Raw genomic sequence first — 13,245 nt, forward strand, 5'->3', positions numbered from 1 at the left:
CCCCCTTGAATATTTCCTGAAGTGAAGGTTTTCTGGTAATAAATTCCCTCAACTTCTGTATGTCTGTAAAGATCTTTATTTCTCCTTCATATGTAAAGGATAACTCTGCTGAATATTTTATTATTAGCTGGTCATTTCTCTTTTTTAGTGTTTTGAATATTTGTTTCTACTCCCTGTAGCTTGAAGAGGTTCTGCTGAGGAGTCCAATGATGCCCTGATGAGCTTTCCATTATACATCACTATCATTTTTGCCTGGCTGCTTTGAGAATTTTTTTAAATTAATTTTTGACAATTTTAACATCATGTACCTTGGAGAGAGCTTCTTTGGATTAAGATAACTAAGTGTTCTGTTTGCTTCTTGTATTTGAGGATCTAGTTCTTTCCATAGGTTTAGGAAGTTCTTGTCCACTATTTATTTGAATAAGTACTCCTTCCCTTATCTTCTGGAATACCTATAATTCTTATATTGCTTTTTCTGATGGAGGCATATAGTTCTCATAAATCTCTTTCATTTTTTAATGCTCTTGTCTCTCTTCTTCCTTCTGCATTATTTCTGTTTTTTTCTCCATCTAGTCAGCTCTGTTTCCTACACTGAGTAGTTCATTCATGATCTCTTTTACTGAATGCTCTCCATTCCTTTTGGTAATCATTTTGTTCTTTAATTTGTTTTCTAAGTGCAGTGAATTGTCTTTATTTTCTTGCATCTCACTGAGTATTTTCAGAACTATAATCATGAATTCTCTTCCATTTACATTACATATTTCCATGTGCTCTAGTTTGCTTTCTGAAGGTGTTCATTTTCTCTCTGAACTACCTGGCTACCTTGGTCATCCATGGTAATTGATGGGCCTCTTCTTTATCTAGGCATTTATTTATTAATTACAGTTCACAAGCAGATTTTTAAGAAGAGGTATTTCTACTATTTTCAGTAGGTTGCAAGTTTTTAAGCTCTGTGACATCCCAAAGCTGACCTCTGCAGCTGCTGTCAGTATAACTACATATAGCTGTGATGTTTGGTAGTTTGTTTTTTTTTTCCCTCTCTATGATGGCAACATTAGACCTCCACAGGGTCCCTCCAACCACGTGCTCCAACAAGGGATCAGTCACTGAGGGAAATAGCAATTCTGACATAAAACTCTGGTTGGGACATAATGTGATCCAAAGCCCAATACCAAGAGCCACAGGAAGTAAGTTTTGGGAGTCTAAAAGGTGTCAGGGTTCTGCAGCCTCATTTCTTCATTCAGAACATTGACTGCCTCATAGTGGGGCAATGGACATTCACAGCAGAACCCCTGCTTTCTGTCTGTGCCCAGCCTTCTTTGCTGGCTCAGCCTCAGTTTGCACCACTCACTCCTGCTGGAGTGCCTACCAAGACTCTGATCCTTTTGGCCAAAGGAAGCACTGGCTATAGCTGGTTTCCTCCTTTCTGTAAGCTAAGCCCATTGCTGACTCCAGGCTGCAAGGTTGGGACCACTTCCTGTCTGAGCTTTCCTCCTTTCTCACCTGCCCTGGTTGTCCCCATTTGCCCACCTTTAGATGTTTCAATGTACAGATCTCTCAGCCATGCTTGTTTGTTGAGCAGGGAATCCTTTGTTGAAATACAGCAGGTAAATTTGTTAAAATGTCAGGGGAAGACACCAAGGGGATCTCTCACATTGCCATTACTCTGACATCATTGCTTTATGTTAAGAAGCTCAAGAAGCATGCTTTGGATTTATTGTGTAACTAACAAAGAGAGGTGTTGTGATTATAATATTGCTAAATTTCTAATTTTTATACTAGTGTTATGAGGAGAATAAAAGAATAAATAAGTAAATCTATATATAACATATTTGGTAGACTCTTAGCTAGTCTTAATAATAGTGGAAGAATTATCAACATTTTTTCCTAGCAAAATTATGGGAATTGCCATTAGAGAGCAAAATTTTAAAAGATTAATATAGAAAGTTTAGAAATAGTTTTATTTAACATGTTAAATGCACTTGAGATGGTTTCATGAAAAGGATATTTAGATATCTCATCCCATCCATTTGTATTTCTTAAATTTTACTTTGTATAAGAAACAAGCCTAAGAAAAGGAAGAGTAGTGATAAATAGCCATGTTTACAAGTTGAAAAATAGCAATACATGTGTTGCAACTGATGTATTTGAAGTTTAATTATAAATGTGTATAACATTTTTAATTAACATTATATATTATCTTATGTTATATAACAATGTATATTAACATTATATATAATGTTAATTAACATTAACATTATAACATTATATATTATATCTTGTTGTAAAGGTATTTCTGAGGAAAATATATGTTTTCTTTCAGAATATATTTATGATTAATAGGTACTTTTGATCATTGGGTATTATTGTGGAATGAATTCTTTTTGCTGACCTTATAAAACCTATAGTGCTGCACCAAGTAGGAATGATTTTTATCATGACTCAATAAAAATCTTGTGTGATTCTCTTTGTGAAAAAGGCTTCCAGTCTATACCTTTTGTTTTCTAAAATTGAAACATGAATATTTTTACTTCAGAAATTTAGTTAAATAGTCCAGTCAATTTTATCAACACACTGGAATTGATAAATACCTGAATATTTGTGAGGATAGTATATAAAACTTGTTTATAAACAGTATATTATATAGCCATTCTGACAGGTGTGAGGTGATATCTCCTTGTGGCTTTAATTTGCATTTCTGATATCTAGTGATGTTGAACATCTTTTCATAGGTCTACTGGCCATATGTATGTCCTCTTTGTGGAAATGTTTATTTAGGTTCTTTGTCAATTTTTTAATCTTTTTTTGGCATTGAGTTGGTAAGTGCTTTATAAATTTTGGATATTAACCCCTTATAGATGTATTAGTGAATATGCTCTCCCATTCTGTGGGTTGTCTTTTTATTTTGTTTCTGATTCATTCTGATGTGCAAAAAATGTTTTAGTCTACATGGCTAAATCAATAAATCAATAAATAACAAGTATTGGCAAGGATGTGGAGAAAGGGCAACCCTTTTGTACTGTTGGTGGGAGTGAAGATTAGTGCAACCACTGTGGAAAGAAACATAGAGGAAAATACCTCAAAAAATGAAAAAAATGGATCTGCCTTTTGGCCCAGTGATCCTACTTCTGGGCATATATCCAAAATAACCCAAAACACTAATTAGAAAGAACATAAGCACCCCTAAGTTCATTGTAGCATTATTTGTAATTGCCAAGTTAGGAAAGCAGCCTGTGTCCAGCAGTAGATGAGTGAGTAAAACAACTATAGGACATTTATTTACACAATGGAATATTGCTCAGTGATAAAAAAGGAGAAAATTTTACCCCTTGCAACACTGTGGATGGACCTGGAGAGCATTACACTAAATGGAGTAAGCAAGTCAGAGAAAGACAGACACCATACGATTTCACTCTTATATGAAATCTAATGAGAAAACTGAACAAGGAAAATGAGGAAAGGCTTATAGGTGGAAAGCAGGATGACAGCTAATATGGGGCAGGTGAGAGGGTGGAGGGATAAAGCCTACAGGAGAAAGGACTCATGGACATGGACAACAGTGTGGTGATTGCTTCGGAGAGAAAAGTATAAGGTTCTAAATAATAAGTATAAGGTTTTACTTTTTTTAAGTAAAAACTTAAAAAAAGAAACTTAAAAAAACAGTATTATATAGGACATATGTAAGCTTTTTGGAACAAATTTTAAGATAAAGACAGTTTCTTTTATTTATTATTATTATTTTTTTTAAATTAATTAATTTATTTTTAGAGAGGGGGAGAAAGTGAGAGAGGGAGGGAAACATCAATATGAGAGAGAAATATCCATTTCAACAAATGCGCCAACCGGGGACTGAAACTGCAACCCAGGCATGTGCCCTGACCGGGAATAAAACTGGTGACCTTTCACTTTACAGGATAATGTTCAACCAAATGAGCCACACTGGTTAGGGCTAAAGCCAATTTCTTTTAAAATAAGTGCTTGGAATATACCATTTCTTCAAACACACAGTCCAGTGTATTATATTTGATCTATAATTTCAGGCTCACATGCACTGAGAAGAATTCTTCAGGCAAGGGCGCCTTCCCATGCAATGATGACAGGTGTCTAAGTGCTTTTAGTGTCAAGCCAGTTTAGGAAAGGTAGCACAAATATGCCCTTCTCTAAGGGATTAACAAAGAATTAATGAAAAAAATAATGTTTTTTCATCATGAACTGTGAGTCAGTAAAACATATGAAAGTTTTTTGTTAGACTTCACTAAGGGCAGTCCTGAGACAGGTATTTTTTTACTGGGTGTGCAAGCAATCTATAAATCAAGGTAAAGAGAACAGAAATCCTTCATATTTTACCAGAAGCCTTTCACTCTCTTTTGCAGTTAACATAGGTGATTTTGTTCATTCTCCTACACTCACTCCCTCTTTGGTCATAAGGACCTGATATCCATCTGGGAAACCATCCTAATCCCTTTTCTCAGAGCACCCTTTTCTGTTAAATTAGATTCTAACATACTTTGTAAAATTAGAGCACGTGAATCAAACCAAAGCAACCTGATTTCTCCAGGCTGTGGTGATCAGACTTCATAGATTAGCCACCAAAAAGAATAAATGAGGTGCAGTAAATATGTTGTAGAGCTTGTAACTCATTTCACATATTCCCATGGGAGGAGCAGAGGATGGAGCAGCTGCCAATATTTTAACAAAAAAAGTCTAAGCCTAACTTGGTGCAGTTTAATAAGAGACAAGAAAGGGAAGCAAGCATACAAAACAGGAATTTGATGAAATCATTTGGGCCAGGAGTGGAGGCAAAGCTTTTGTTAGCATATCTTTGAATATTTTAAATTTCACAAACCAATATGTATTATTTCATTTAATGTTACATAGATCAAGTTGTTTTTATTTCCTTTAAACTGATGTGAGATTTAACTGGTAAAAGTTTTTTTTAACTAATTTGTTTCTCTTTTCACCTTTCAAGCATGGACATTTAATGTAAGATATATTGTAAAACTATTGTCCTAGTTAGAGTCTCCATTTTATAGAGAACCTTCATAAAATTAAGTGGTTTTCTGATTACATATCCATGTTCAAAGGTATGTTAACAAAATAACTTTGACTTTATGTTTATACATTGGTGTTCCAGGCTATAATTTATCTGCTGAGTTGTAGAGATAAATAAAAATGAAATGTTCACATAATATTTTACTTGTTTTCTACAGATATGACGAGCACTTAGACTGTGACAAGATTGAAGTTCCATACCTTAGTCATTATGAGGCAACTCTTTGGTAGGTAATTAAACTCAAGCCTTCTAAATTATATTAACAACAATTTTTCTTGTGTATAATTGACAATTAAAATCTTTAAAAAGAGAATAAAGGCAATATTTTAGAGATATTTGGGTCTCAGGCATCTATGACACAGATATCCAATATGTATAATTTTTAGAGTTATACTTAAAATGTAAATTGAAACACAGAAATAAGAACACATGTGTCCACTGTAGAAGATTTAAGTTACAAAACTTAAAATTCTAACAACAAAAATAATATTCTTTGGGATAATTTATTATCACATAATGAAACAAAAATACTCAGTTATCTTTTTCTAAAATGAAATGTATATGTAGCTTCTTCTTATACAAAAATGTGAATATCTGAAAATAACTTCAAAATAATAGAATGAGGAGATAAGGCTAATGAGGAAATATATGCAAAATGTATCAAGTATATATGCTTCTAATAGTGAGGTACAAATTAGAATAGTTGTTCTTAAAAACAAGGGAGTTTAGTGTTCTAACTTGATGAAGATTCTTCTATTTTAAAACTAAAAATAAATATATTTGGTGACCAAAAGTCCCTTTGTCCATCGAACTGGTTTTAATAATTAATGTCTTAATACTAAGGAGCTCAAATGATTTCACTGAGGCTCTTCTTCTTTTATTTGCTATTTCTGGACTACTTTTCTCTAGAGAGTTTTTGCCTCCTCTTTTGTACTTTAGTAGTGTGTTTTTCAAAATTCTGGAAACATGGTTACCAAATGCTCCAGCAGTATATCATGAGGGAACATTTACAGTGGTGGGAGTGGGGAAAAAAGAACTCTTTCAACACATGGATATTAATCTCAGAGGAAAATCAGAAGCCTGTGTTTAGTCCTCCTTGAGTCATGTGGCTATCCCAGGGTCAAACATCTTAACAGACACAGAAGGTAATATAAATAGCCAGTCTGGAGTCAAGATTCTCCAGCGGAGTTAGTTTGGGGGAGGGGCCTATTGCCTGATAGCATAGGCAGAATTAACTGAAAAAGAGAAGACATTTCCTCCAAGAAAATGTGAAGTGCTAATAATAATATGTAGGGTCCACAGGAAAAAAAATATTCACTGTAGGTAACACATTGGCCAACACACTCTTATAGAATGAATTAGTTTTAAGAAATAAGAATATGTGAAAATGAATCTTGAAATAGTTAGACAGTGTGAAACTCTGAAACCTAACTGGAGAAAGTTGAGGTGTCTGCAAACACACAAAGAATTATCTGGTGAGAAACAGCATCCCAGGGCTGACACAGCCTTTACCTCTCAACATCTGTTCTCAGTATCTGCTGAGGGAGGGGAAAGGTTCTTCAAATTCACAAAATCCTAATATGGCAACAACAAAAATCTGTAAGGATGAAATAGAAAACAAAGAACTATTTTATAAAAAGTGTTATAAACTAATGGACAAAATAGGGCCAGTGGCATGGATACATGGAACAGTGGAACAGACTGACAGATCCAGAGGGGAATAGGGTGGGGGGAACTGAAAGAGATCGGCCAAAGGATATATATATAGCCCGTGGACACAGACAGCAATGTGGTAAAGGCCAGGTGGAAGAGGGAAAAGGGGCAGGGGGAATGGGAGACATCTGTTAATAGTATCAACAATAAAAAATGTGTTATCGTTTATTTTACCTGTTTTCATTGTTATTTCTGAAGGCAATATCACGTAGAGAAAGAAACCTTAATTAAAATTAAACATTTAGAAATGAATTAACCATAAAGAAAATGAAAAATAAAATTATTTTCATAAATATGGACATCTTAATGGTTTCTAAGAATGGAGATAGAAGGATCAGTATGATGTACAGGACAAAATATGATTGGCTTCTCAGTGAATGGTGAAAGTAAGAAATTTGGAAGCTGCAATTGAGGATCAGAAAGCCTTAGCAAAGTTTCATGCCAAATGGTCTAAAAAATAAATATGATAAATCACTGGATTAAGAGTAGTATAGCTAGATAAAATGTGTATATTGTTGATCACTTCATGTTGCAATCACATTACATTTATTATTATAACATTCTGTGTTAATTCTTTATCATGAATTTAAAATTTGTCAGTTTTTTAAAGGCAATCATCATATTACTACTCTTCTCTTAAAAATTCAATTAAGCTATTTTAAACATCCTTATTTAGGTTTTTCTTATTGTGTTTATAATTCAAGGTAAATCTGTCATAGCTAAAATCTGTTTCCTTAAAGAATAAGAGTAAATGTATGTAGTTGGTTTAATTTTAAATTCTATCTTATGCAGATTTTCTTTTTAAAGCATTTATTGTCCATTTGTATTGCTTATTTATTAAAAAGAACCTACCAAGAGAACTTATATTAAAGATAAAGTTTTAGATTTAGAGGGAATTATTTTAGAATATTGTCAATATTAAATTTTCATGGCCCTCCCCAATAAACAGAACAAATTCTATCATTACTCTCCAGAGCATTCAGGCTGTATAAGTAATATTTGCTCTCAACTGTAATGCTGCTGCTCTTCACAAATGCTTGTCCTTTGTAAGCGTCTCAATGAGAATTTACTTCAAGCTTCATATCTGAATATATTCTGCATATATGCTCATGCTTTCTATTTGATTAGTGAAAGGCTGCCGTAAAGGGGCTCCTTGGAATTTTAAGGAAAAAATGCCTTTGGTTAATGTGAAAATAACAAGGGTCTTCATAAGTTTGAGAATGACTGTCAAAGTCCATTAAGTTTCTCAGAATGTGTAAAGACTTGAGGGTCCTTCCATTTTGTTTTCCACAGTTGTCATGTCTCATGTCATATTAGAAACCTATTTTCCTACTTTTAGTTGAATTTTCTCTAAAATGAGTGGTTAATGGTAAGTACAGATATTAGTAGTTTCTCGAATATATGTTACTACATTTACTATGCCATAAATATAATTTAAGAATCTTAGATGTCAGGTATTAGAAAAGCTGCCAAAAAATAATACTTATTCCACAAATCTCACTAGAACTCTTTTGAGAGTGTGAAACCAGGGTTGTAAAGTAAAAAAATCTACATTCTCACCAATATTAGAGCAGCTAAAGTTTCTCCTGAAATTATAGCTGAACTTCCTCCAGGAGAAGTTTTAGGTTGCCCCTAGTGCTCTACCATGTGATTTCTCACTGAACAATGGTAAAGTCTAAATGTTTCATTTCTAAATTTCTAAACTTCTTGAGAGCATTGCCAATCAAGATCAAAGCTGTCACTTCCATTGGGGAAAAAGAAACTTGTCAGGTCATACAATGTGATCTAGGTCAGAAAAACCTTAGCTCTCTGTGAAGTATGCACTCATAGTTGGATTTCTGGGGATGAACTCAGAAATGCCAAAATGTTTAGGGGTTAGAAGACATCACATAAATAAATAGGTTCTCCCACATATGGTTTTAATAACAAATCTTAACTATTGGTTGTCAAACACATTTTATACCCAATAATCTGTGAAAAATAATGTAAATGGAGCCTCTGCCTAATACAGTCAGAGCCACCACCCCAGAAGAATTGTTTGTTTGCCTTACTCCCCCAAATCTTCAAAATCTTTGAACTGAGAAAAATAACCTTTGGATTGGGCCAAACTAACATGGCATTTCTTTTTTTTTTTCTAAATATAATCTTTATTGTATTTTTTTCTGTTACCATATAGTCCCCTTTTATCTCCTCCCCTCAGCAATCATCACATTGTATTTCAAATAACTATTCCAAATGGAAGAGCAGACATCCTGATTACTAGACTGAAAATTAAAGACATCTTTAGGGTTAGCATTACCATGTATAGATAACAATAATTTAGTCTATTTGCACCAAGAGTTTCCGTTCCTTGGCTTATCAACACCAATAAAAATGCCTTCCTTCTTTCATATAATTGTTTCCCTTTTTTAATAAATATCCCTTGCCTTTACCTCCTAGTATGAACACTATTTGAATTTCTGCCTGAATCAGTGATTCCCAGAAATGCAATTTTTTTTTTATCTCAAAATACTTGTTTTCTCTCACTTTGGCTTTTTATTTTTAGGTTAACATATCATATCTTTACATTTCAGTTTTACCTAAACATTATTAAACACATTCCTAGTTTCTCATGTACATGAACTAGAAGAGTAAACTAACTTCACTTGTTTCCTATAATCAGTAGAATTAACCAAAATGAAAGTGTTTTTTGAGAGTAGCATCTCTTCTATTTATATAAAAATATGAATATAACATTCAACTTAATATACATAATTAAAATTTACTTACACATTTTATAGTAAATAAATACTCCTATTAAGAGAAAATTATAAATATCTTTTTGCTATGCTTCTGATTATCTAATAACATTTTTTAACATTTTAATTATGTTATTTTAACATTTTAATCCCAAACGAGTTTATAGTACTAATCTCTTAAGTGATTGGAAAGGTTTTAGGGAGAATGAATCTATGCTATAAATTTTTTCAAAATTTTATCAGAATACAGAAGCTACATTCAGTGGTGATTACTGTTCACCAGGGCCATAGGTCAATCAAAGCAGATCCCTGACTTGCCTCCACTGGTCAATTTTGTTTTCACATTTTAAAGGTAGTGGGAGTTCTAGTCAATTGGCTTAGTTAAAATTATGACAGGGTGTAGGGGAACATGAAAAAGATGACCAGAAAGGAAACATTTGGTGTTGTCTGAACATCTTAAAACCCTGTTGGTTTTCAGAAGACAGACCAGATCCAAAGCACAATGATATAATTTAGCAACTTCTACTGACACAGAAGTCAGCCAATCTGAATTAAACTATGGGTCACAAAGGAAATGTTCCTCTGAGAACACATATTAAATCACTCAGCTGTTATGAAATAGGCTTACTGACAACGTAAAGTATCAATTATCTACGGTTTAAAGTCAGTGATACAAATTGAGTTGCAATATATGTAGTTTATAAAGGCAGTTAACTATAGTTATAATTATATAGTTTTACTTGCTTTAAGAGGAAATTAGTAGCTATGCGATTAATTAAATAACCTCTTTTAAAGAAATACAGTTTATTTTAATTTATTTGGTGTGTAGACTTAAAATTGCCTGGTAGTATTTGAAAGACAATTATAAAGAAATAGTAATATAAGATTTTATAAGCAAAATAATATAGTTGAAAACAATTAAACTGTTAGAGATATAAAAATGCTATCTTAATAGAATAAAAGCCTCAATACCTATTATTTCTTATGCACAATAGTTTGTTAATACATTGATTTTGTTTTTAATAGCATTTTAAAATTGAATTTCCAAACTAAAAATTGTAAAGAATAGAAGATATTTCACAATAGTTAAGGGGAACAAGAAAAAGTCACTATTTTATAAGTATTTTATATTTTTATTAGTCTAATTTTCTAGTTTTCACAATGTTTACCTCTTTTACAAAGTCATAATTGGCTTAAAGTAGCTCGTTAGTGTAAGATCAGGGTTAATTATAGCTACATATCAACATTGCAATATTCTCTATAATTGTCATTAGCACAATGTATTTGAATCAGGAAGCATAGTATACAAAACAGATTATATCTTTAATATGTAAATAGTTTTCTCTTTCCTTATTTCTTTCCTTCTGTCCATTCCCGCCCCATCCCTCCAGCAACTACTGATCCACTTTCAATCACTATGTACGTATTTACATTTCCATATACATGGAATCATACAGGATATATGCTCTTTTCAATGGTTTTGATCACTCAGAGTTATTATTTCGATATTCAGCCATGTTGCTACATGTATCAATTTTCTATTATTAATGCTGAGTATTATTCTGTTATGTACATTACAAGAGTGAGTTTATGGAATCATAATCATCCATCAATGGACATATGGACTGTTTCCAGTTTTCACTATTACAAATAAAAGTGTTATGTACATTTTTGCATAGGTCTTTAAGTGGACATACACTTTGATACCATATTTATACAAGTGAAATAGCTTGATCTATGGTAGATGTGTGTTTAACTGAAATATAAATAAACTGACAGACTGTTTTCCAAGTGTTTATATGTTTTACCCTTACACCAGCAGTGTATGGGTCCCTACCCACCAATATCCTCACTGGCATTTGATATAGTAAGTCTTTTTACTTTCTGATTTTGAGAGGAATACTAACCTTTCATTGTGGTTTTAATCTGCATTTACCTAACCACCAATAATATTATTAGGCATATTGCCATGTATTTATTTGCCATCTATATCTCTTTATAGGTTTTTGTTGGAATTTTTTAATTACTATATTTTGTGAGTTTCTTATATGTGCTTGATAGAAATAGTTTATCATATACATGATTTATAAATGTTTCTCCAGTCTGTGATTTGACTTAATTTTCTTAACATTTTCTTTCAAAGAACAGAAACTGTTAATTTTAATGAACTTCAGTCTAGCAATGTGTGTTTTATAGACTGTGCTCTTCATAGCAAATCTAAGAAATCTTTGCCTAATCTGAAGTTTACAAAGATTGTACCCTACGATTTCTTAGAAAAATTTTACAGCTTTAAATTTTGTATTTAGGTACATATATTATCTACTTTGAGTCCTTTTCTGTTTATGACTTGGTGTCTGAATTGAAGTTGATTTGTGTGCAATATTATATTGTTGCAGCATCATTTGTTGAAAAACTATCAATTTTACTACACACATTTTGAAAATTTGTTATTGGATACTCAAGTGCTTAGGATTGCTCTGTTTATTTGCTAAATTGACCCTTAAATATTGAGAAGATTTTTATCCATGAAATATTCTTTGATCTGAAATTTCTTTTGATATTAAAATAGCTAATCCAGCTCTCATGAGCACTGTCAACATGGCATATTTGCCACATTTTACATGTGACTTAATGTTGTTTCTGTCTCAACTGGCTTTCTTCTATGTACCATATAGCCAATTTCTGCTTTTTGATCCAGTCTGACAATCTCTTCCCATTAATTGGGGCACTAGACAATTTATTTTTAATGTAGCTTTTGTTATAATTAGATTTAATTCTACAAGCTATCTGTTTTTTATCTGTTCCATTCGTTCTTTATTTCAATTTTCCTTTAGTTCTGATTTTTTTGGTTAATTGAGTATTTTTATGATTCAATTTTACCATCTTTATTGGTGTATTAGCATATATATATTCCAATGTTAGTGGTTGTTTTAGGGTGTATAGTATACAACTTCAACTTATCAGAGTTGAACCTTAAGTGAGAGTAAACCATTCCACATATAAGACGATCATAAAAGTAAATTTCCATTTCCTCCCCTCTTAACTTTTGTGTCATTGCTATCATATACTTTACTTCTACATGTACTAAAAACCACATTATTTTTATTTTTGTTGAAACAATTATATTTTAAATACATTTACATAAGAAAAATAATTATTTTGTTTATATATAATGTATTGTGCTCTTTGTTTTCTTGTTTATCTTCATATATTCTTCTATTAGAATTTGCTTCTGCAAACATCCTTCAGTATTTTTGTAATGGTGATAATTTTTTTCAGTTTTTGTGTATAGTGGAACCTCAGTTCTCACGCTTAATTCATCCCAGAACTGTGTTAGAGAAGTAATTTATTTGAAAACTGAATCAGTTTTTCCCATTAAAAATACAGTACCAGCACAAAACTGTTATGTTGACAACCAAAGTTTTGTTTGACAACTAAGGCATGTTTTCTGTGAACAACTCGGTCAAGAACCAAATTGTGCAAGATGGGAGATGATTAAAAACTGAGGTTTTACTGGACCAGAAGTAGTCTTGATTTTGCCTTCATTTAAAAAGTAATGTTGTTGTATATAGAATACTAAATTGACATTTGCTCCATTGTATTTCCACTTCTATTTCTGACAGAAAATCTACTGTCACGTTTATCTTTGTTCTTCTGTAGATAGTGTACCATTATTGTCTGGTTACCATTGAAATTTCCTCTTTATCATTGGTTTTGAGAAATATGAATTTTGATTTGTCT

The sequence above is a fragment of the Phyllostomus discolor genome, chromosome 3, assembly GCF_004126475.2.
Source record: "Phyllostomus discolor isolate MPI-MPIP mPhyDis1 chromosome 3, mPhyDis1.pri.v3, whole genome shotgun sequence".
NCBI classification, from domain to species: Eukaryota; Metazoa; Chordata; class Mammalia; order Chiroptera; family Phyllostomidae; genus Phyllostomus; species Phyllostomus discolor.